The sequence below is a fragment of the Callospermophilus lateralis genome, chromosome 15, assembly GCF_048772815.1.
Source record: "Callospermophilus lateralis isolate mCalLat2 chromosome 15, mCalLat2.hap1, whole genome shotgun sequence".
Lineage (NCBI taxonomy): Eukaryota > Metazoa > Chordata > Mammalia > Rodentia > Sciuridae > Callospermophilus > Callospermophilus lateralis.
This window is the reverse complement of record NC_135319.1, coordinates 15,031,172-15,056,647: the sequence shown is the minus strand read 5'-3', so window position 1 is coordinate 15,056,647 and position 25,476 is coordinate 15,031,172. Positions and strand designations below refer to the sequence as shown.

The following is a 25,476-nucleotide window of genomic DNA, read 5'->3' as shown; positions in this document are numbered from 1 at the left end:
ATCAGATAGTAAAGGAAAGCAGCTGCTGCCCACCCATCATCCGTCCCCTCTCTCCCCCTCCCTCCCCATCCCTTTTCTTCTCCCAGAAGACAGTTGGGTCTCAGCATTTCCTCTTGGTTTTCCTGTTTTCAGGTTTTGCAGGTGGTTACTTCCAAGTTGGCACATCTTCACCAGTATCTTTACCCACTTCTTTCCTTTACTACTTGTCTTTATAACTGAAACCAAGCCCAGAAGCTTAGGTCCAGGCCCCACAGTGTACTGTGCAGAAGCATCTCTGCTTTGCATGACCAGGATGCTAGTGGCTTCTCCTCCTTTGCCACTTCAGCTGGGCTGGAGCTCTGTGGTGCATATTCCAGAACACTCTTCCTTCCTCAAGTTTGTCATTTAGAATCTGAAGTTCTAAGTTGATGATGGTCTGAGGATTAAGAGAATTTTCAGAAGAAAACAGTGTGAGGCTCTACCATTTCATTTTTATGTGGAACGAATTTATACAAATTAGGGCTGGTCATGGTGGTGTGTGCCTGTAATCCCAGTGGCTCAGGAGGCTGAGGCAGGAGGATTGCAAGTTTGAGGCCAGCCTCAGCAACTTATCAAGATCCTAAGCAACTCAGCGAGACCCTGTCTCTAAATCAAATATAAAAAAGGGTGGGGGTATGGCTCAGTGGTTAAGCACCACTGAGTTCAATCCCTGGTACCAAAAAAAGAGCAAAATGTGCATCGGTAACTTCCATGAGAGAAACCAGGTGTCTAGGCAGAGCTGTCATTGGTGAGGATTCTGAGAAGTGAGGGAATGGCACATGAATGCTCTTCATTCAGTGGGGTCATATCCTGAGATGCCCACTGTGAGCTGAGGATGTCATAAGTTGAAAATACACTTAATTCCTAGTCCCCAGGGCATCCTAGCTTGCAGCACAACACATGGTAGAGTGTCAGTTGTTTCCTCTGGGTACCACAGGGCTGAGGGGGAGCCATCTCTCTGCCACTCCCAGCATTGAAAAAGGATTGTACCAGTTAGGAAAGATCTAGATTCGGAATTCAAAGCGGAGTTTCTGCAGAATGTGTGTTAGTCTCACACCTTCATAGAGTGTGGACATCACAAGTTGGAATACTGTAAGTCAGGGACCTACTGTGCATACTTAATGAGCTTGTTGGGAGCCAGATCCTCACACTGCCCACAACCCCAAGGTACATTCTCTATTCCCTCTCCATACAGCACCATGAGGTGGATTCTTCTGGATATTTCCATTTCGCAGGTTTTCAGACTCATTAAGCCATCAAAATAGCAAAATCAATATTTAAATCTTGTAGTCATGGAGCTGGGAGTAGTGGCACACACCTGTAATTCCAGCGTCTCAGGAGGCTGAGGCAGGAGGATCGTGAGTTCAAAGCCAGCCTTAGCAACTTAGCAAAGCCCTAAGCAACTCAGTGAGACCCTGTCTCTAAATAAAAAATATAAGTAGGGCTGGGGCTGGGGCTCAGTGGTTAAGCACTCCTGGGTTCAATACTGGGTACCAGAAAAACAAAAATCATACAGTCATTGGACCCCAGAGCTAATGCCATGTCTCCTGGCACAGTGGATTTTTTCAGTTGGATGAGGATAAGGGCTGTCTCCCTTTTCCCCTTCTCTCTCTGTTCCTCTCCTGGCTTTGCCCTTGCTGAGAGCTCCTCTGCCCACTCATCTGCCTGGTTCACTTTGACTTAGCTGAAAGTGACTTATGGCTAACATCCCCTGCCCTTCCGAACTTTCTGAGTATGTCTTGGCCTGCAGACCCTCCACTGGGGTCTGCCTGTCTTCTCTCCGCCATGTGTATGCACACCAGGGGGTCTCCATGCTTCCCTTGTGCTCTTACACCCTTATTGTGACCGCCGTGTCTGATCGGAGCGCTGACCAGGCACACTCCGGGTATTGGGTAAAGGTTGGACCCCTTTGACCCCAGGCACTGTCATTGCAGATACCTCGAGCACAACAGCCTGGTGGAAGTGAACAGCGGCTCCCTCTTTCGCCTCACGGCCCTGCACCAGCTGCACCTTGGCCATAACTCCATCTCACGCATCCACCGCGATGGCTGGAACTTCTGTCAGAAGCTGCGTGACTTGTAAGTGCCCTCGGCTTTGGTCTGTGGAGGCAGATCCTCCAGAGCCCAGAGAGCAGTGGACTAAGAAGGGGTGTAGGCCTCAGGGGCAAAGGCAGCTTAGAGGCAGGCAGGCCGGTGGCCCTGTTCTGGCAGAAAGAAGGATAGATGTCCAGGCCAGCCAGGCCCAAAACAGGAATGTCAGGTCTTTGAGCTCCAGGCCCTTCCTACCTCCTATTTTTGAAATAACAGAGGTGTAGCCTGTCGGTCCCCATGAAGATCCTCTGTCCCCAGGGATTTCTTGGGTGTGGAAAAAGCTCCTGAAGTCAAGGGCTCTGTCTGGGAAGGGCAACCTAAAGAACCCTTCTCACTGTAGCTTCTTGCAGAGTGATGGTACCTTAGGCCTCTGGGCCATGGTGTGGCACACGTGTAATGCCAGTGACCTGGGAGGCCAAGGCAGGAGTATCACAAGTTTGAGGCCAGCCTCAGCAAATTAGTGGGACCTATTTAAAAAAAAAAAGAAGCTGGCAATGTTGCTCAGTGGTAGGAGCCCCAGTACGAGAGAGAGAGAGAGAGAGAGAGAGAGAGAGAGAGAGAGAGAGAGAGAGAGAGAAACAGGTGTGTTTGAACCACACTGGGATCATGAACAGAGCAATGGCGACCCGCTGACTGGAAGAATCTGTGTGTCCTCAGCGCTTGCACCTCAGTCAGCTTCCCCAGGGACCTGGCTCTTCCCTTTACCTGTCGTGCCTGGTGGAGAAGGTGGATGTGCATGGAGGCTCACAGTGTCCCCCCACCCTCCATTCCTTTGGAAGATCCCCAGGCAGGACACCCAGGCTGGGCCTGAGGGCACCTGAGCTCACTGTTGCCCAAGCTGAGAGCCACAGTGGTGACCCCTGGAGAGGGAACCTGGGTCCCCTCTCTGACCTGCATGCACAGCCAGAGCTGCATAGCCAAAGGTCGGAGAACATGGCCATGTTCCCGTGTCTGCACCCGTTTCTAGATCTCTGCTTGTGTTGGGGGAACAGGTCCTCACTAGGTGGAAATTTTCAGTTTCATAATGCTCTAGTTTAGTCCGGTTGGGTTTCCTTATTTTTCAGGAGAGTTTGGGAGGGTTTTCTCCTTTCCCACTTTTCATAGGCTTGGCCTAGAAAAATCGTCACTTAATGTGAGCAAGCGTTATGGGTGCCAGGCACACTCTCAGGGACCTGGAACTTCATGCTGCGCTTGCAGCCCGAGTCCTTAGCCAGTCCCTCCCGTTGTGTGTCCCTTGCATCTCGGGCCCACAAGCATCCCTCTGCTGACCTGGTGTTTCAGTCTCTGTGGGTCAGTGGTCAGAGCATGTGCCATGCAACAGCCTGCCTCTCCCTCCTGCTCACTGCCCTTGGACTTGGGGTGTTAGATTTGCCCTCCTGGTGCTTTAGGGTGCTGCTTCCTCCCTCTTGTGGTATCAGATGGCACACTCTTTGCTCAGGTGAGGACTGCATGAGGGAACTCCAGGGACACGTGGTTCTCTGTTGTCCTAGTCTGGGAGCCCTGGGGAAGCAGGGCAGGTTGAGTCCCACAGTCCTGAGCCTGTCTAGTTCCTAGGGTGAGGAGCCACCGTCCTGTGACTCAGCAGAGGGTGTGTGACCTCCTGGGAGAAGCTGTGCTCAAGAGCCTTGATGGGGCTTTGAGCTCCCTGCTCCCCTTTCTGGCTGTGGACCGCTGTCTGCTGTGCCCTTTAGAGGGACCAGGGGTCACTGCAGCGTGCCTTGACCAGTCCTAGAAGCTTGCCCCATTCTCAGGTCACCTCAGAGGCAGGCTGAGGGTTGCTTTCCCACCCCTCCCCTAAGCCAAATTCCTTAATTGCAGGTGAGGATATAATTTTGGTCTCCTGCCAGGTCTTGTGACTGACAGACACCATGACTTATTTCTCCAGCAGGGAAAGAAGGCTGCCTGATGCCCCCTTTAAAAACCCATTAATCTTCACTGATACTATTTTTCTTCTTCCTGACCCAGCCCAAACTTCCCATTTTTCAACCAGAGGTGACCCGTATGCCAAGTGACCAGCGCCAGGGTTGTGTCAGAAATGCAAGGGTGTCTGGGAGGAAGGTTGGAGTCTCACATGCAGGCTAAATGGATGATTTGGGGAGTGTCCTGTCCTGCTCACAGGGAGGGTAGGTGACACTCAGGCCAGAGCCTCCAGCCTGAGGCTGAGGCCCTGCAGTGGTTGTGCCAGGCAGGGATGCATGGCGCCCTTTGCTGTCCAGTGCGTGGAGTGGCAGCATCTGACCCACAAGGGGCCTATCCAGGGTGTCGGGCCTCTGCCAAGAAAGGTCTGAATCAGGACCAGCCTGGACACCAGCAGGGAGGTTTTGTATTGCATGACCTTGTGCCATCCCCACAGTTTAACCACACTGGGACCTGCACAGCCATCCCTGTTGTTCGGCCAGGTGGATGACCTAGCTGCACGTCCACTGTGAGATGCTGCCTGCCCACGGAGACCCCATGGGTTGTTGTAAGCAAGTCTGTGAAGCCTGATAATGACCTGTGCCCCTCCACCTCCCCAGGATTCTGTACTTCAACAACCTCACGCGGCTGGACAAGGAGAGCCTGGCCAAGCTGGGCAGTTTGAGCATCCTGCGCCTCAGCCACAACTCCATCAGCCACATCACCGAAGGCGCCTTCAAGGAACTCAAGAACCTGCACATCTTGTATGGCATTCACTGTGGGGGTGACCAAGCGATGGGGTCCTGGGCAGGAGAGCAGAAGAGGGCAGACCCGGCCCCCGAAGGCCTCTCTGGGAGTTCTCTGAACTCTATTCCCAATGGCTTTGGGTGGGAATTGGACCCCAAGCTGATGTGTTATGTGTGCATAGTTGATATTGTTCCCCTGAAATGGTGCCTGAGGGAATGACAACCTTAAAGTGTGGTGTCACGAAGCAGAAGCTGCACATTGTGCCTGTCAGGATGCTGGGTCCTGCTGTTGAAGTGAGCGTCCCCAGGTCGGCAACCACTGCCACACTGTCCCTGCAATCATTTTTTTTTCTTTCTTTCAGTACCAGTGATGGAACTCAGGGGCACTCGACCACTGAGCCATGTCCCCAGCCCTATTTTCTCTTTTATTTAGAGACAGGGTCTCACAGAGTTGCTTAGTGCCTCGCTTTTTGCTGAGGCTGGATTTGAACTCATGATCCTCCTGCCTCAGCCTCCTGAGCCCTGGGGATTACAGGCATGCAACACTGGGCCCAGCTTCATTTTTTTAAACCCTCTATGTCTTTTCTCAAAGCCATCGCAGAAAACTAGTTCAAAAACTAGTTCAAAACTCCTTTGTTACACTTGGTGTCCAGTGTGCCTCATTTCCAAAAAAGGTGGAGTTGGGGACTCTGTATCTTTCCTTGTCCTCATTAGGGAGTCATTCAACCAGGTGGAGGTGACAATGCCATGTCCCTCTAAGTGTCCCATTAGGTAAGTCACCAGAAGTCACCGCAGATGCTTTTCTGGGATTGTTGGCCTCAGACAGTTTCCAAACCATCAGCAGAAAGCCCCCAGAGCGGGGTGTGTGATTTTCAGCAGACAGTGATGGTGGGCTCTTGAGGCCCCTGTCCTAGGCATGAGTTCCCGGTGGACAGGGGCTTGCTGCAGACAACTGGGACAGGAATTTCCTCTGCAGTTGTACCTGGTGGAGCTGGTTTTAAAGTGGGGGCAGTGGAGTCACTGCCTGGGGGAGCAAAGCACCCCAGGCCAAGCTATTCAAGCTGAAGTCCTACAAGGCCAGGATAAGGAGAACAGGCATTGAGACTTAGCAGGCCAGAGGAAGAGGAAAAGGTTGGCAGCAGGAGTGGGCACACAGGCACACAGAGCCACCGCCCCAGGCCTGGGTTCATTCAGTCTGAAGATAATAGGCAGGAACTGTGGGAAGGAGAAGCCCCTCCAGCAGCCGACTTTGCTCAAGCAAGGTCACAGTGAATGGTTCACCTTCAGTCAGAGCTCCCTTCCCTCTAGCACCATCCATTCCAGGTCTTCCTGGGAGCCAAGAGCATCCCTTTCTGTTCCTGGCCCTTGTGCAAGGGCTCAGGAGAGGGAAGGGCAGGCATGAGGGCCTGGTGGAAAGTTGGAGATGGCAGAGTGTGTGCAGAATAGGGCCTGGCTGCCAGGTGCGATGTCCCACCTGGGCACTTTGACCTGCCCTTGGATTCTGGGAAGCAGGCTGAGTCACTGGCCTTGGGATTTGCTCTGCTGGAGGAACCTGGCCTGTAGAGTTGGCCCCATCTCTCCCACCCTGGCGAGTGAGTCACAAGTCTGACTCAGCACCCAGATGTCCTCCCTGGCTCAATGTCTAGTTCTCTGCAGGCCATGTAAGGAGATGGGCTCTGGGCCCCAGACTCACCGGCCAGCATGCAGGGCACAAGACCAGGGTTCCTTTCTTTACTGCTCAATTTTTTTATTCTACGTGCCTTGTTCAAGATTCTTGGTTGGTCAAAAAAAGGGACTCTGGTTGAGTTAGAGAAGATAGGAACCTCAAGGAACTTGTCACCTGATCCTCCATGCCACAGCCAGGTGTCTACTCTGTGCAGGCAGATTTCAAACTGGGCTTTCCTAAATGTGCTCTGTACTGTTTCCCAGCCCCAGGCCTAGCCAGGGAAAGCTGCTTGTTTGGGGTGTGCATCATCTGCATTGGAAGGCCGTGGGAGCCTAGCCACGCTGCAGGCTGTACAGAGCGGGGCCTGCTTTACAGAGCCAGACTCCTCATGACTGTACAGGACACTGGGCCCCCTAGAGTGCACCTGGGTGCCTTGAGCTGTGAAGTAGAAACCCAGTGTAAAGCAGTTCTCCTGTCCCCGAAGAGAGTGGGAGGGGGAAATCCTGGGAACTGAATTAGAACAAACTATATCCCATGCTTTAAAAATGATGCCATATTCTGTTGTCATGTAGAACTAATGAAAAAAAGTAGGTTGAGGGTTGTGACTGAGAGGTTCATGCTCTGTCTTCTCCCCAGGGACCTGGACCATAATGAGATCTCAGGCACATTAGAGGACACCAGTGGTGCCTTCACAGGCCTCGACAGCCTTATCAAGCTGTGAGTATTTCTGAGTACCTGACTCTCTGAGCGCTGGCATGCACTGGAACCCCCTTGGACAGATCCCTTGTCCTGTGTCTGAGTCCTGCAGCAGAAAGTGGGCTCTACCCTGGTGTGGTGGTGCATGCCGGTGCATGCCTATAATCCCAGTGGCTCAGGAGGCTGAGGCAGGAGGATCACGAGTTCAAAGCCAGCCTCAGCAACTTAGCGAGTCCCTAAGCAACTCATTGAGACCCTGTCTCTAAATAAAGTATTAAATAGGGCTGGGGATGTGGCTGAGTGGTTAAGTGCCCCTGGGTTCAATCCCCTGATCCCAAAAAAAAAAAAAAAAAAAAGAAAATAATTTGATTCCTGTGATTTGGATTTGAAATAATCCAGCTGGATTAGAAAATGGTGAAAGAGTAGAGGTGGAGGAGATAATGAGATTGGCACAATCTGATGACACCTGTGGGTGTGTGGCAGCCACCTGGGGTTCACGATATTCTTTTGTCTGCTGTCATGGTATGCGAAGGTTTATGCATTAGACGGGAAAGAGAAAAGTGGATCTTGGTGCGCAGCTCTAGGTTGACCACTGTGCTTGGTGTTGAGTGACCACTTAAGGAGGGAACCGTGCTGCTTGGATTCCCTCCTCTGCTGGGTTTCCTCCCAGTGTCACTGGGAGCTCTGTGGCATGGCTGTGCTGGAAGATGTGGCCACCACACTGCGTTGCCCCATCTGGATGGGCTGGCCCCAGTCTGCGGGGCTCCCCTGGTCAGTGTGGAGCATGCCAGCACAGAGGAGCCATGTGGAGTCCCAGAGAGGTGGCCTGGACCTGCCTTTGGAGAGCTTGAGAGGCTGGTCTTGCTGGATCTGCCTCTGAATGGGAAGGTGAGCTACTCCTGAGGTCCTTCCTAGCTCACCACTGGCCAGGCCTAAATGAAGTTATTTTCTCACTAAGAGCAGCAGAGCCCTCTGTGACCACCAGGTGGATGTTGCCCTTCCTTGTTCCAGGTTTTGAGCTCAGGTAGTCCCTCAAGCCCAGCCATTGATAGTTCTTCAATCTGGCTCTTTCTGGTGCTCCTGGAGTGTTCCTTTCCCCCAGGTTTGTGGGATTGTCATACTCTCCCACTCCAGAGATCCTGTTCCAAAATGGCTCTGGTGTCACCTGCTGGGGACCTGCACAGGTAGTATATGAGGAGAGAAGGGAGAATTTCTGGACCCCAGGAGAGGCAGTTCATTGGCAATGTTAGTGACATGGGGAGGACAGGCGATGCAGGGGTCTGCCCTGTGCCTGGGGTGTTCTTTGGGAGGCTGGGTGGGAGCAGAGGTCCATGTAAAGGGGGTGTCAGGGGAGATGCAGAGCCTCTGGGTTCCCATGAGGTAGGAGGCCCTGTAGCTGGTGGGCAGGGCCTTCATAGTGGGATTCATGGGGAAAGGGGTTTGTGCATGTCATTGCTAGTCCCAGGGACATGAGTGCCACTGCACCGTCCCCCAGTGCCTTGCCACCGTGGCTTAGGCAAGCACTGATCCAGCCTTTGGGAGCCTATGACTGACTGGCCAGGAGACTCATGAGAGGCCAGCCATCCCTTCCCTGGGATCCCTGACTGTGGGACAAGAACATCCCTCCAGCAGAGAGCTCCAGTTCCCCTTTGCCCACCCAGTGGCTGTTTGTTAGAACCACTGCAGTGTCTAGCTGGAGCGCCACCCAGCCCCCACACGCCGGCAGGGAGAAGGTGAAGGCCTGTTTTAGTCCACACACAGCACGACGTGCCCTGCGAAATTGAGAATTCATTTTATTGTTATTGTCACCATTAGGAATAACAGCCTGGCCTCACTGTAAAAGGGGTCAACGTGACTAATATGGAGTGGATGAAATAAAGCCTGGCATTTCCCTGGATCTGGTTTACAGGTCTAGATGATCAGCGCCATGCATTTTTACTAGGACCTGGGGTGCACCGTTCCTCAGCCTGCGGGGGATCTGAGCAAGTGGAGAGATTGGCAGTGCCCTCAGCCTTGCTTGGAGTTTGGTGCCACCCCTGAGTCGTTATTTGCTGCTAGTTCTGTGGTTACAGAGCCTAAGCCCAGCCACCAGGTTTTCTGTGTTTGGTTTATTTGTTTAAAAACAGAAGTTTTGATTGTGAGGCTGTAGAACTGCTTTTTGGGGTGAGATTGCTGGCACGTCCATGCACACACTACCTCAGAGAGGAGGACACTCACAGGGGTGTGTGGCCTGTTTGCTCTCTGTCCTCTGGAGGACACAGAAAACAGAGCTGACTTTGTCTGAGGCTGAATGTGGAGTGACTGCTGGGCCCTTGGCATGGAGGCCCCCAGGGGAGGAGTCTGTTTCTGATGAAATGGGGGACAGGGAGCCCTGTGGCATGGCTGCCCCAGACATTGGTCTGTGGGCTGGTGGTGTCTGGGGAGCAGGTGGAGCAGCCTTCCCTGTCCGAGCTCTGGGTCCTGGCTTGGCCTGTACTCTCGAGGACACCTGCTGCTCCTGCCCTGTTGCAGTTAGGTTGAAGCTCAGACAGCTGGCAATGGCCTGACCCTGCCATTTTTTTTTTATTTTGGGGAGCTCACCTTCCCTTTCTTGGCATCCCTGAGGAGGACTTGGTGCTCACTGGCTTCTCTCAGGGGAGGTAGAACTGGCCTTTGTATTCCACATTTCTTACCTGGTTCTTGGTAGGACCCATGTCTGATGGGTTGACATCATATAAAATCTGGGGTCTTGCTCAAAAACCACAGCACAGGGCATCTTCTGCAGGCTGAGATGCCAGGATGCATCTCAGGTGCAAAGAGCTGTGGAGCCACCCTGACAAGCCACCCATTTTCCTATCCCATTCTTGCCTCTTTTGGGAACCATTATCCCTGGAACACAGTTCTCAGAAGTGGGCAGCAGCTTTCAGATCCATAGTTTTCATTACCTTCTCTGTTTCTCCTCACTGAGAGACTACCCAGCCTGTCTCTTGTGATGCTATTGCCTGCCTCACCCCCAACCCCCTTCAGGGGCCCTTGGAGACAGAGGGCCAGGTGGGACAAGTGTGTGTCCAATGGGTATTAGTTATGTAGGACAGTAGAGTGTACTTTGACGTATCATACGTATGTCAGATCATCATGGAGTCTAACTTCCCATTCTTGTGGTTGGACATGATGTGGAGTTTCCCTGGTCATGTGTTCATATATGAACACAGGAAAGTTCTGTCCCATTCATTCCACTGTCTTTCCCATTCCCATCCTCTCCCTTCCCCTCATTTCCCTTTTTCTAATGCAATGGATTTCTATTATTCCCCCAACCGCCCTTGTTGTGGGCTAGCATTCACAAATCAGAGTGAATATTTGACCTTTGTTTTTTGGGATGAACTCATTTCACTTAACACAATAGTCTCTGGTTTTATCCTTTTACCTGCAAATGCCATAATTTCATTCTTTAAGGCTGAGTAATATCCCATTGTGTATGTACACTGTATTTTCTTTATCCATTCATCTGTTGAAGGGCACCTAGGTTGGTTCCATAGCTTAGCTATTGTGAATGGGGCTGCTATAAACATTAATGTGACCATGTCACTGTAGTATGCTGATTTTATGTCCTTTGGATATAGACTAAGGAGTGGGATACCTGGATCAAATGATGGTTCCATTCCAAGTTTTCTGAGGAATCTCCAGACTGCTTTCCAGAGTGGTTGCACCAATTTGCAGTCCCACCAGGAATGTATGAGTGTGCATTTTTCCCACATCCTCACCAACACTTATTGTTAGTTGTATTCTTAATGATCGCTATTCTGACTGAAGTGAGATGGAGTCTGCAGGGGGCCTTTGTAGGCCCTAAAGTGCATGCACCTTCAGCCTGTCATTGCTCCTGAATTCTAATAGAGGGAAAAGTGTTTCCTCTCAGAAGGGGCAGGACTGTGTGTGTCCACCCTGGGATCTTAGTGCAGGTCAGCTTCCCCTGCCTCTCACTAGACAGGCTGACTGTGCGTTCTTTCTCCCCCCTTTTCCCCCACCCTGTCTCTTCCTGGATGTTTGGAATCTGCAGGACTCTGTTTGGGAACAAGATCAAGTCTGTGGCTAAGAGAGAGTTCTCGAGGCTGGAAGGACTGGAGCACCTGTGAGTATCTTGCCAGACCTTGCCTGACCCCCAGGCCTGCCAAGGGTGGCCATGGCAAAGTCAGCTAGGATTGAATGGCATCTTTGTAAACTGAGAAACAGACTGTTTAGAAGCAGCAGCTGCTTCAATGCTGGCCCTTATCTTGCCTGTGCCAGAGCAATCACAAAACACATGGCCAGTCGATGTGATCCCCATGAATGCAGCTGGTGTGTGGACAATACCTTCCTCCCTCCAGTGCCCTGTGTCGCTGCTTCCCCCTCTCCTCCCTGGGCCCTGGTCTCCTTGTCACCCCCACAAGGCCAGCCATCAGAGTGACACATACCCCACCCCACTGGGAGCTTCTCTGCCCTGCCCTGGGAGTAAGGGGACCAGCCAGCCCTGAGAACTTTACATCCTTCTGGGGTAGCTCCTTCAAGTGGGTGGGCTTGAGTCTGTTTTTTCTTTGCACCAAGTTCGACCCCGGTTCTTCTGGGAGAGCCTGTGGCTGTTGACTTGCTGAGCAGGCCTGCACCCGCCTCTGCGCTGCCCCTCAGACAGGTTGGGTCCCCGTGTCACCGCATGTGCTGTATCAACACGTGTGAGAGCCACCTCCTGTGGAGTTATCACCTCTGGGTCACATGAAACCAAGGCTGTCACAGAAAACCTCCGAGTCTCCTGGCTCAGACACAGGGCTGGCTGGAAGGGCACCTGGGGTTTCTTGGCACAAGTCCTTGTGTTGTGTTTCAGGGACCTGGGAGAGAATGCCATCAGGTCTGTGCAGCTGGACACCTTTATCACAATGAGGAATCTTAAGAAACTGTAAGTACTGAGGCTTCCTGGGGCCCTTGTGAATATGAGGAAGAACTTCCAGAGTTACAAACCCTTGTAATTGCTTTATTCTCACGTTTTTAATAGCTATGATCGTTTATAGGTAGATGCAAGTTAAACTGTTTAAAAAAAATACTATGGGGAAGCTGGCTTGGTGATGCACGCCTATCATCCCAGCAGCTCAGGAGGCTTAGGCGGAAGGATTGCAAGTTCAAAGCCAGCCTCAGCAACTTATTGAGGCTCTAAGCAACTCGGTGAGACCCTGTCTCTAAATAAAAAAAAAAAAAATAAAAGGGCTGGGGATGTGGCTCAGTGCTTAAGTGCTCTGGGTTCAGACATTGCAGGATTATCAGGCCATAAAATGCCACCCGTCCCATCCCTCCCACAGCCTGGATTAACTTTGAAAATGATAAGCTAAGGGAAAGTGGTCAGTGACAAAGGACTGCAGATTCTATGACCCAGTCACAGGGAAGTCCCAGGACAGGGAGATCTGTAGAGGTAAGATGTGCCCTAGGAGGTGCTCCAGTCTGGGGAGAGATGGAGAGAGAAGGGGAGTAGCTACAAAGTGCTTCTTCATGAGGTGACAAAGATATCTTAAAATTGACTGTGGTCATGACAACACCTATTCGTGAATGCACCACAGACCATTAAGTTGTGAACTTGAAATGGGCGAGCTGTAGTATAGGTGAATTGTTGCTCAGTAAAGCTCGGTGTGTGTGTGTGTGTGTGTGTGTGTGTGTGTGTGTGTGTGTGTGTTATAAATATAATTTTTACATGTCATAAAAATGTGTCTCTTTAAAACATGAACTTTGGATTTAGAGTCTTCAAAATTTGTGTCCTCAGTGATTTATAACATTTTCATCACTTCTGAAAGAAACCACAACCCCACACCTTAGCAGGCATTCCCTCTTCTCCTGGCCACCAGCCGTGGCGGTCACTAGTCCACGGGTATGTGTGACCTGCCTGCTCTGGACAGTTAATATGAGTGCTGGTGGACGGCAAGTGGCCTGAGGAACTCTTCTTTTCTTACTTTGCTGGGTCTTCTCCCCCAGTGGGGGATTGGATCTGGGGCCTGAGCTGCCCGCACCCCTGAGCAGTTTTGTTTTATATTTTTAATATTTTTTTAGGTATAATTGGGCACAACACCTTTATTTTATTTGTTTATTTTTAATGTGGTGCTGAGGATCAAACCCAGCGCCTCACACATGCTAGGTGAGTGCTCTACCACTGAGTCCCAGCCCCAGCCCCAACCCCTGAGCATAGTTTTAAAGCATCAGTTCCTTTTCTGTGACTGAGTGACATCCTGCTGTATGGATATAGGTTTTGTTTCATCCATGCATCAGATGGCGGATATTTAATGGTGCTTTGGGGATTTTATGATTAATGTTGATGTGAACAGTCATGCACTAGTTATGTGAATTCACTTGGGATTACACCTGGGAATGGAATCTTTGGGTCCTGTGGTAGCTCTAGGTGTGACCGAAGAACTGTCAAACTGTTTTTTCAAAGTGGCTTCAGGATTTTACACACCTGCTGGCAATGTACAGGATTCTGGTTTCTCCTCATGCTTGCGGACACTTGCTATCTTTTTTATTTCAGATTTTGCTAGTGGGAACACAGTAGAATTTCATGGTAGTCTTAACATTTCCACAATGACTTATGATGTTGAATAATTTTCTAGATTCTCATTGGATTGTGCATAGCTTCTTTGGAAAAATAGCTACTCAAGTCATTCATTTCTCTATTTTGTTATGAGTTATCAATTCTGAATATTAGCACATTCAGATCTATATTTGTTATGAGTTGTCAGTTCTGAATATTAGAATATTCAGAATATTAGACCTCATCGGGTCTATGATTTGTAAATACAATTTCCTAGTCTGTGAATTGTGGTGGTGGTTTTTCAGTTTCTAGACAGTTGTGCAAAAATTTTTTTAGAAATATTTTTAGAGCCAGTTGCAGTGGTGCATGCCTATAATTCCAGCAGCTTGGGAGGCTTAGTCAGGAGGATTGCAAGTTCAAAGCCACCCTCAGCAATTGCGAGGCACTAAATAAACAAACAAGAAAAGAATTCCATTTACAATAATTTTATTCTGGGGGGGCAGGTACCAGGGATTGAACCCAGGGGTGCTTAACCACTGAGCCACATCCCCAGCCCTATTTTGTATTTTATTTAGAGACAGGGTCTCATTGACTTGCTTAGTGCCTCACCATTGCTGAGGCTGGCTTTAATCCTGCCTCAGCCTCCCAAGCTGCTGGGATTACAGGTGCATGCCACTGAGCGCAGCTAAGTGTAATATTAACTGTGGATTTTTCAAAGATGACCTTTATGAGGTTAAATAAGTTCCTTTCTTAACCCTAATTTTTTGAATATTTTTATTATGAAAATCTATTGGATTCTGTCTTGTGTGTAATATATTTGTGTGTGTTTCTGAGATGACTGTATAGGGTCCCCCCCCCCTTTGTTTTATTGATAATGGTCTAGTACATTGATTTTTGAATGGTAAACCTTGCTTTCCTGGGATCAACCTAACTTGATTATAGTATGTGATTCTTTTTAGGTGCTGTACAATTCAGTTTGCTGGGATTTTTGCTGAAGTTTTTGCATCTATACTTATAAAAGACATTGTTCTCTAAGTTGTTGTTGTAGTTGATATGTGTGTGTGTGTGTGTGTGTGTGTGTGTGTGTGTGTGTGTGTGTGATGTTTTTATTAGGTGTTTGTTGTTAGAATAATAGTTGTATAAAATTAGTTGGAAGATATTCTCTTTACATCTACTTGTCCAAAAAAAGAAAGAGGAAAAAAAATGCTTTGGAAGTTTTAGATTGGTTCTCTCTCTAAATATTTGGTAGAATTCTCTTGAGTCTGGGCTTTTCTTTATAGGAATTTCTTAATTCTACATTTAAAAATTCTTAAATTCTAAAGTGTCTCCTTAGTGTTGAGCCAGAATTTGTTTTTTCTTGAGTCAGTTTTAGGAATTTAGTCATTTCAGCCAGGTGGTCTGGTTAGCTGGATAGAGTTGTTAGAGTGTTCCCTATTTTCCCCTGGCTGGAAGAAGGTCAGTAGTAGGGTGCCCTTTTTTGTGCCTTCTGTTTTTCCTTCCTGCCTACTAGTTGAGCTAAAGGTTTTTCAATTTTGTTGATATTTTCAAAGAACCAATTTTTGCTTTGCAGTGATTTTCTCATTTTCCTGTCCTCCTCCTTTCATTTCTGCTCAAATCATGATTAATTTCTTTTTCCTGCTTGTGATGGTGTAGTCTATTCTTCTTTTTCTGGGTTAAAAAACTGGATTACTAGTCCTAAACTTCTTTAATACAGGCTTTTCCAGCAATAAGTCCACGAGCACCATTTTAGGCATAGCTTCCGAGACTTGAAAACTAAACACATCGTTTTCATTCAACTCAGAGCATCTTCCAGTGTCCCTGTGACTTCTTCTCTGCTATGCGGAAGTGCACTGCTTAATTTCCACAAGTTGCTTTCCAAATACTCTCTTCACTGTGGATTTAAACATTGTTCCATTGTCATCAAAAAAGATACTTTGTGTGATTTCCATCTTTTTAAACTTATTGGACCTATGTTTTGACCTAAAATATAGTCTTATCTTAGAGATTGTTCCGTGTACATTTCAAAAGAATATTCTGCTGTTGTTTGATGGAGAGTTCCATGGGTGTATATTAGAACTAGTTGGTTTATACTGTTGTTCAAGTCTTCTTTATCCTTGTTCATCTGCCTAGTTTTTCTGTCTAGCTTTTCATTGGAAATAAGAGTATTATTGTTACATTGTCTGTTCTTCTCTTCAGTTCTGACAGGTGGTGCTCTACATTTTGTAAAGCTCTGTTAGGTGCACATATTTATAATTTTTATGTCTTCCTGATGGATTGACCCATTTGCATGATAAAATATTTTGTCTCATATTGGGTGACTGTTTAATTGTCTTGAGATCTAAACTGCCTCTTGTAGGTAGTGTATACTGGGTCATAGTTTTTTTTATCCATTATGGTTCTCCTTGCCTTTTGATCAGAGTGTTTAATTCATTTACTGTTTTGTTTTGTTGTAGGAGGGGGTACCAGGGATTGAACTCAGGGGAACTCAACCACTGAGCCACATCCCCAGCCCTAATTTGTATTTTATTTAGAGACAGGGTCTTACTGAGTTGCTTAGGGCCTCACTTTTGCTGAGGCTGGCTTTCAAGTCATGATCCTCCTGCCTCAGCCTCCTGAGCTGCTGGGATTACAGGCATGCACCACCACAGTTAATTCTTGTAGGTAGGGTCTGGTAGCAGTAAATTCTCTCAGTTTGTATATTTTTTAAAATCTGGGAATGTTTTAATTTCATCTTTATTTTTGAAAGATAATTTTGCTGCACCTGAGATTTCCAGACTTTTAAAATACTTTGAATATTTCTCCCTCTTGACCTTCCTGGTTTTGGATAAGAAATCAGCTACAAATATTTTCAAGGATCCCCTGTATTTGATAAGTTGTTTTTCTTGTGCTGTTTTGAAAATGCTTTGTCTTTGGCATTTAACACTTGAATATGATGAACCTAGCCTTTTGAATGAATTTTGCTTAGAGTTGATTAAACTTTTCAGATATGTGGGTGCATGTTTTTCATCCAATTTATAAGTTTGGGTGCATCAGGGCTTCAAACATACTCTCCCTGCTCCTTGTGTCCTGTGCTTGGACTTGCATGATCTGTGTGTTGAGATGCTGGATGCTCTTGCACAGATCTCTGAAGTTCTGTGTATTTTCTTCATTCTCTTTGATTCTCAGACTGGATATCTCCACTGACCTGTCTCAAGTTCACTGACTCATCTGCAAGTTCAGTTCTGCTACTGAGCCCTCTAGGATGGATTTTTTAAAAATATTTTTAGTTGTAGATGGACACAATACCTTTATTTTACTTAGGTTTTTTTTTATGTAGTCCTGGAGATTGAATCCAGGGTCTCACCCATCCTAGACAAGGGCTTTACTAGGGAGCTACAGCCCTAGTCCTAGGTGGATTTTGTTTTGTTTTTATTTGGTTCTGAGGATTGAACCCAGGGCCTTGTGCATGCAAGCCAAGCACTCTACCAATGAGCTATATCCACCCTAGGGTGGATTTTTAATTTCGGTTACTATACTTGTAAATGCCATGGTTTGTATGTGGTTCATTTTTATAGTTTCTGTTCTCATGCTTTAATTCTCTTAGACTAGTTTTAGTTTTTCAAGAAGTTTTATAATAGCTGATGTTGTTTAAAACATTTTGAGAGAGAGAGAGAGAGAGAGAGAGAGAGAGAGAGAGAGAGAGAATTTTTAATATTTATTTTTTACTTTTCGGCGGACACAACATCTTTGTACGTGGTGCTGAGGATCGAACCCAGGCCACACGCATGCCCGGTGAGCGTGCTACCACTTGAGCCACATCCCTAGCCCCTCTGATGTTGTTTAATGAATCCAAGATCTCAATTTCCTCAGGGACAGTTTGTATTGACTTTTTTTTTTTTTGCCTGTTTCATAATTTGTTGTTGAAAATTGGACATTTAAGATAAAATAATATGCTGGGTGCGGTAACACAGGCCCCATCCCAGCTGCTCAGGAGGCCCATGCAGTAGGATCTTGAGTTCAGAGTCAGCCTCAGCAACTTAACGGAGGTCCTCAGCAACTCAGTGAGACCTTGTCTCTTAATAAAGTACAAAATAGGGCTGGGGATGGGGCTCCATGTTCAAGTGACCCTGGGTTTGATCCCCAGTTCCAAAAAAAAAAAAAAAAAAGTAAAATGACATGGCAAGTCCAGAGTCAGATCTTCCCGTTCTTCCCCAGGGCTTGCTAGCCCATCACCGTTCCTTTAGGGCCTCTCCTAGATGAGTGTTGTGGAGCCTGCTCTGCACAACCCCTTGAGTTCCTGCTTGGCTTGCTAGTGTGTAGCCAATAGTTGGACACAGAAGTCCTTAAGTCACGCCCATCAGCAAATCCTGGGTCCTTCACCCAGGCCGGGTATGTATGTGCTGGCGTGTGCTCTCACTTCCTGCTTGTGTGTGTCTGCCATCTGAGCCCAGGCAAGAAATGAGGGCTCCCCCGAGGTCTTTCCAGGGTGTGTGTCCACCCTGCACGTGGGCGTGCACTTCCTGATTCCCAGGACTCTGGTGGACCTCACAGGGCCTGCTGCTGCTATCTCCTCCACCTGACTTTCCTTCAGTTTCAGTGAACTGTCCTGTTCACCCCGACGGCCACAGTCACCTTGGACAGTGGCATGGTTACACAGTGGCCACTATTTTCATCAGATGCCTGGGGACAGGGCTTCCTGTGGTGAGCCTTCTTCATGAGTGGGGCTTTCTAGGTCTTGGCCTGACAGATCACACAGTACCACTGCTCAGATGGGGTTTTGGGGGAGCTCTACCTGTCCCCTCAATGGTTGCTAGCTGCTGAGTCTCAAGGCTGTCACAGAGTGGGGTGGAGGCAGGTAGGACTTGGGTAACTCATAACACCAGAGAGCTCCTATCTCTTTCCAAGAGGCCTCCATTTTCTTGAGTCCACACCCTGTGGATCATTGTGTTTGATTTTCCAGAAATTGGAACCATTGATTTTGACCATTTTTTTGCAGTACTTTCATCATTTTAAGGGAGTTCAGATTTCTGGGGGTCCCAACGTTCTGTAAGCCATTGTGCCAGAGTCCTTTGTGCAGCCACAACAAGTGGCACCTCTTGTGTAGCCGTATCAACAGGTGCAGTGGGTGTGGGCCTCTAGGAAGCTTCCGGAGGGCTGGGTGACCAAGTGCTGGTGGCCCATTTCTAGTCCAGGGGCGTGCTCATGGCCTCACCTGGGTGGGGCCTGGTGTCCCTGGCCTGGTTTTGTGCGAGCGTGACAGCAGCTGGTCCCTCTCTCCTCATAGTGGCCCTTCTTACCCCAGTCTACTTCCCAAAGCCACAGATCATCACCCAGCCGGAGACGACAACAGCTGTGGTAGGCAAGGACATCTGGTTCACGTGCTCAGCAGCCAGCAGCAGCAGCTCCCCCATGACCTTTGCCTGGAAGAAGGACAATGAGGTTCTGGCCAATGCCAACATGGAGAACTTCCCGCACGTGCGCACCCAGGACGGGGAAGTGATGGAGTACACCACCATCCTGCACCTCCACAGGGTCACCTTTGGCCAGGAGGGCTGCTACCAGTGTGTCATCACCAACCACTTTGGCTCCACCTACTCTAACAAGGCCCAGCTCACGGTGAATGGTAGGTGGCCCCGTTGGTCTCTCCCAGGCACCCCGCCCTGCTAGCTGCCCACCTAGGAGAGGATGAAGGCTGACCTGGGATCAGACCGCACTGTACCCTGGGTTTGCCCAGGGCAGGTTCTGCAGGTTAAAGCACCCTCTCCCTGGACTTTGGGTGACTGTTGGGAGGCAGGGTGAGTGGCAGAGCTGAGCCTTAAACTTCTCTGGAACCACGCAATTCAGTTTCTAGGTCCCGTATCCCAGACCCTGGGGAAGCTGTGCCCTTGAGTGGGTGGCACAGCTGTGGAAGCACAGGCCAGCTTGGGCAGGGGCAGGTCCCCACCTCTCAAGACAGCAGAGAGCAAGACAAGTGTGGGGGAGGGTGGGATGAGGTCCTGTACTCAGAAAGCAGCTTGTCAGAGCTGCTCTCTTCAGGGCTGCTATTTTTGGAGGGGGACGGGAGGAGTGTGAGTGGGCATCTCCCTGAGAACCCGGGGAGATTTTTCTCATCATTAAAGTGCCAGTGACAGAGTTGGCTCGAAGTTCATCAGAAGTGCCAGCAGGCTGCGCTCAGTCAGCCCCGCAGACCACAGAACAAACTTGACCATACTCAGGTTGTCTTGGCGTATTCTTAGAGAGGCCACACTGCCACCTCAAGACTCAGGCAACTAAGTGACTCTCTGCCAGGGCATTTGTTATTTACACCAGGTAAATGAGGTCCCGGGGTGCTTACCCACATCCCAGCCCTTTCCTATATTTTATTTAGAGACAGGGTCTCACTGAGTTGCTTAGGGCCTCACTAAGTTGCTTAGGGCCTCACTAAGTTGCTGAGGCTGGCTTTGAACATGATCCTCCTGACTCAGGCTCCTGAGCCACTGGGATGACAGGGGAGGGCCATGGTACCTGGCTGACCAGAGCAGCTTGGACAGGAAGCATGATGATGCCTGCCATGCAGCTGGACACTGACTCTGGTGTCCCACTGCTTGCTGAACCTGAGCCAGAGAGCCCAGTGCTTCTGCCTATGTGTGCTCAGCAGCATGGCCCTCAGGTTGCCCTGGGGATGCATGGACCTTCCCTCTGTGATTGCAGCTTAGTGAGCAGGTATTTCTGTTTCCCAGGCTCTGTCCTTGTGGCTTGTGAAGGCAGGTAAGCCTCAGGCCCCGACTCCCAGTGTCCCACCTGTGTGACCCATTTCCTATGAGGTGCAGTAGGCAGAATGTCAGCCATAGCCTGGGACTCCATCCCCAGATGGAGTGGACAGGTGGAGGAAGTGTCAGGCCGTGGTGGGGAGAGGCTGGCACTTTCCCTGGGAAGCTTACTGCTCTTGATTGAGGTGGCTGTAGCAGTCCTGGGCTGGCGGTGGCACAGGGCAGGGAGGTATCGAGCAGTGGCCCTCGCACACTGGGGGTCTCTGCCCCAGAGGTGTTCCCTGCATTTGCAGCCAGCTGTCCCCTGACCTCCCCCTTTGTGTGTGTTTTCCAGTGCTGCCATCATTTACCAAAATGCCCTGAGACATTGCCATCCAGACTGGCACCATGGCTCCCCTTGAGTGTGCGGCAACCGGCCACCCCAACCCCCAGATTGCCTGGCAGAATGACGGAGGCACATATTTTCCTGCAGCTCGGGAGTGTCGCATGCATGTCATGCCAGACGACGACGTGTTTTTCATCACTAATGTGAAAATAGATAACATGGGCATTTACAGCTGCACCGCCCAGAACTCAGCAGGCTCTGTGTCAGCGAATGCCACCCTGACTGTCTTAGGTTAGACCCTTGGTATACTCTGGGGTGTGTGTGTGTGCGTGCATGTGTAGGAATCTGAAATGGCACTGAGGGGAAGGCCTGCGGAGTTGCTCTGTGAACCCTGGGGTTAAGGGAAGGTGTTGCTACTGTTTGAAATTTGGGGCTGCTTTTAGGATTTTTTTCCTCTTTTTAAAAAAATTGTTTGGGGTCCTGTGGATTGAACCCAGGGCACTCAACCACTGAGCCTCATCCCCAGCCCTATTTTGTATTTAGAGACAGGGTCTCACTGAGTTGCTTAGGGCCTTGCTAAATTGCTGAGGCTGGTTTTGAACTTGCAATCCTCCTGCCTCAGCCTCCTGAGCTGCTGGGATTACAGGCGTGCCCCACCACCATGGCTCCTATCTCTTTAAAAAGACTAAAGGCCAGTGCAGTGCCAGAACCTTGAGCAACTGGTGACCAAGGAGCATGCAGGAGGGGTGTGGTCTTAGTCAAGAACAGGGACACAGCACAGTTTGGGAACAGGAACCTTTGTGACCAGAGATCAGCCATCTTCTGAAAAGCTTGCCAGGCTGGTGGAAGCCCTCAGGTAGGATTATGCCATGTCTTGAGAACCAAGCAGACCACAGCACTGAGGCCCCAGAGTGAGTGTGCTGTCTCTTGATCTCTTGCAGAGACCCCGTCCTTGGTGGTACCCTTGGAAGACCTCGTGGTGTCTGTGGGGGAGACGGTGGCCCTCCAGTGCAGTGACTGGCAGCCCCTCCCCCCATCACCTGGCTCAAGGGGAACTGCCTCCTGAGCCTCACCGACAGGCACCACTTTACCTCTGGCAACCAGCTGCTGGTGGTCTAGAACGTGGTGGTGGAGGACGCGGGCCAGTACACCTGCGAGATCTCCAACACGCTGGGCACGGAGCGCGCTCACAGCCAGCTGAGCATCTTGCCCATGCCTGGCTGCAGGAAGGACCACCATGGCATCTTCACCATTACCGTGGTGTGCAGCATTGTTCTTATGTCTCTGGTGTGGGTGTGCATCATCTTCCAAACCAGGAAGAAGAGCGAGGAGTACAGTGTCACCAACACAGGTGAGCATGGTGGCCGTTCATTTCCAGGGCAGGAGAAGCCAGGTCCACACTCTTCAAGAGCTCTCATGCTCTGGGAACTCCAGGACCTCTGGGAATGTGGTTCTGGAGAACTGAAGCCTTGGTCCTGCAGACACTGGGTTCACACTCAGGGCAGAGCCTGAAATGGAACTGCCTTGGGGCTGGGGCTGGGGCTCAGTGGTAGTGCACTTGCCTGGCATGAGTGAGGCACTGGGTTTGATCCTCAGCACAGCATATAAATAGATAAACTAAAGGTCTATTGACAAGTAAAAAAAAAAAAAAAAAGAACTTCCTGCTGATGTCCTCCTCATAAACGGAGGTGGATTGTCCCTGAAGCATCACAGTGCTGTGGATTTATTAGTTCTGTCTCCCTTCCTGTCACTCTTCCCCGTCTTTTGTGGTCTCACATGCTTTTGACCTGGGCTCAGGTTCAGCTCGGGTCTGGGAGGGCCTCCTACCTGCACCAACTCCTGGTCTCTGCGCAGCCTCGATGGCTGTTGCCAGGGGATCCTGTTTGGGGCCTGACAGTGAATGTGCATCTGCATCTGTTGTCACCGCAATCCTGAATATTTCATTGTCTTATCTCCTTGCAGATGAAACTATTGTGCCACAAGATGTTCCAAGCTACCTCTCTTCTCAGGAGACCCTTTCTGACTGGTGAGAAACCTCAATCAGGACTGAGGGTGGCCATTGGGCCAACAAGCACATCGAGAGCAACAGTAAGGCATCTGACACGGTGAGATGGAGCTCTATCTAGGTGACTGTCCTCCGTAGGTGGAGATGGCCTCTAGCTCCCTATTCAGGTGTCTGGCATTAGGTGGGTGGGAGCATCAGGTGAACGAGGCAGCTGCTGGCCCAGGCCTCTGTTGTTCAGCTCAGTCCTGGTCTGTGCAAGCTTTGCAGAGGTTTCAACATCCTGTCTCTCCAGAAGGTCACCATCTGGGCTTAGCAGTAAGCCTCCCAGTTGGGATAAGGTAGGACCACTGTCAGAAACAGCTGAAGGGAAACCCCAGGCCCTGAAACCAAGCCCTGCTTCCACAGTTGGCCCTTGGTATCTGTGGGTTCGATCTTCTACACACTAGAAATATCCAGGGTGGAGAAGGTGCATGCACATGCAGCCTTCTTTTCCTTGTCATTATTCCCCCAAAACACAGTCCAATAGCTGTGCACACAAAGTTACATTTTACTAGTCACAATGCTTAATCTAGGGTGACTTACATGGGACAGTGTATTCAGGTTATGTGCAAATGGTGTGTTATTATATACAAGGGACTTGAGCATCCCTGGATTTTGGGATCTGTGTGGGGGCTCTGGCACCATGAAGGTACCAAGGGATGCGAGTGCAGCGGCAGTGCCCAGACCTGCTCTGTATTCCAGACTCACAGGGAAAGCTCTCTGCAGGGGGCACTGTTTCAGTTGGTGGGAGATTGTGAGCGCTTGCTGAGCTGAAGGCCGGGCCTGAGAGAGCTGCTCCTCTAACATGGTTGCAGATTCTCAAAGACTGCTTGCTGGGAAAGTGGTACTAGAAAACAGGCCCATTGCCAGCTTCGTGGTGGCACAGTAGTAACTCACACTGATAGAGAGACTGCAGCAGCAGCCCCACCCGTCCTGCTCCTCAAACTCACTGAGACCTCCTCTGCAGTTTCTAACCTGGGGAGTCTGTTGCAGGTGTGTGTCTGAGAGATGCGGGCCTCTTCCCAGAGGTTACGTCCACAGCATCATGCAGAGGCAGCCCAAGCTCTGTGTTAGATACAGTAAAGAGCCCTGGAAAGTGTCAGAAAAAGCCACTGGGACACCTGGTCCACCTAAGATGGGTAGGTGATGCTTCCACCAGGAAAAGCAGTGCCTTTTTGAAATCAAGATCTGGGTTGACCCACTCACTAAATGAAGAGGGGAGATGCCTACATTTCCGTCTAGCACTCCCTAAATTGGGTATTTAGTATATAAACAGGAAGCTCTGGCCTGGTGCCCTTTTAATTCTAGATGAGTGTGTCTCTTAGTTACTATTTATGGTACAGTAAACCTGAGCAATAATTTTCCAGAATAATAAGCAACATAGGGGGTTTTAGTATCTGTTCACCAGGGCTGTTTTGAGGTTAAATTTCTAATTGTTCAGAAAACTCTTAACCCTGCCTGGTACCTAATCAAATTGTTGGGGTTTTTCTTTTTTCTATTTTTTTTTTTTTTTTGCCTCTGATCACAGTAGTGTGACTACATTCTCTAAGTACAAGATTAGCTTAATCTGGGGCATGTGAGCAAGAAGGACCCCATCTCCACTAACAGTGTGGCATGTGCCCAGCCTTTTCTGTGAAGGTCTTTGGTGAGGGGGCGTTTGTAGGCCGGTGGCAGGACCCCACTTGGGTGCAGGTGGGTGGCCTGTTCTGTGGGGGTGGCTCTGACCTGGCCCATCTCTCCTTCAGAACCCAGTGGCCCTCTCGTGTGCAGTGACTGCAATGCTGATGCGGACAGTTACTCCAAGGAGCAGGCCCCCCACCCTCAGCCCACATGAAGGGACAGCACACAGCCAAGTGCACTGTGTGGGCAGGATCCCAGCCAGGGCAACCAAGGAGACTCTCCACATCATCCTCGCAGTGGGGCCGGGGACAGGTCCCTCTACCCCAGCAAACAATAGAATGCCGACATCCTTGAGGAAGCCGGCGGTGTCCCTAGATGGAAAAGGTGATCCCTTACTGTCCTTCTGGCCTCCCTGGCGGCTACACTAGCTGCCACAGCTGGTCATGCTGGAACTTGGCTCTGACGGCCTTCTCTTTCCCCAGGGGTCTTTGCCTGTACTCTATAGTGAGGCTGTGCGACGCGGACCCCGCAGACCTTCAGCCCTGCCCTGTGTTCCCTTCAGGCAGCACGGAGCTCCCAGAGGCCTCCTTGGCCTTTCCTGCAGGTTGCTGTTTCCTTGGAGGGGGGTTAGGAATAGTTCTGGTGCCTTAGTGCATGGTGGGAATTAGAGACAAAAACCACATTTGTTTCCTGGGGTTCCTGGTGGGTTTGGAAGGACGGGGAGTCCTTGTTGTTGTGTGCTCTTCGAAGTTACGTTTAGCCTGCGTTGGTGGCTCCTGCAATGTGTCTTTGCTGTGAGGGGCTTTTCCCTGGAGGCTTGCTTCTTTGAGGGGTGGAGTGAAGGTTGATAATCCACCACAAGCCATGAGTTAGGACGGTAGGCCTTTCTTCCTTCTCTGAAGCTCACTTTTTCTTAAAAGCAAATGTCATCTTGTCCATGTCGCCGGATTGTTAGCTGAGGCTTTTTATTAAGGCAAAGGCTGCTGGTGTTGGTACCTGTGGATTTTTCAATAGTGACGTTTTAATTCTGCCAATATAATATTACACTGGGGGTAAAAAAGATCAAGTTCTCACCTTCCAGGGCTAGCTCATGTCTACTGAGGAGCCTGAGCAGGCCCATCCATGCCCTCCCT

General features: G+C 49.8%; 1 pseudogene; it reads left to right on the top strand.

Moving 5' to 3' along the window:
* LOC143381504 (leucine-rich repeats and immunoglobulin-like domains protein 1) overlaps positions 1 to 24,771 on the top strand; it is a 29,925-nt pseudogene extending 5,154 nt beyond the window's left edge.
* Positions 24,772 to 25,476: the final 705 nt, after the last annotated feature.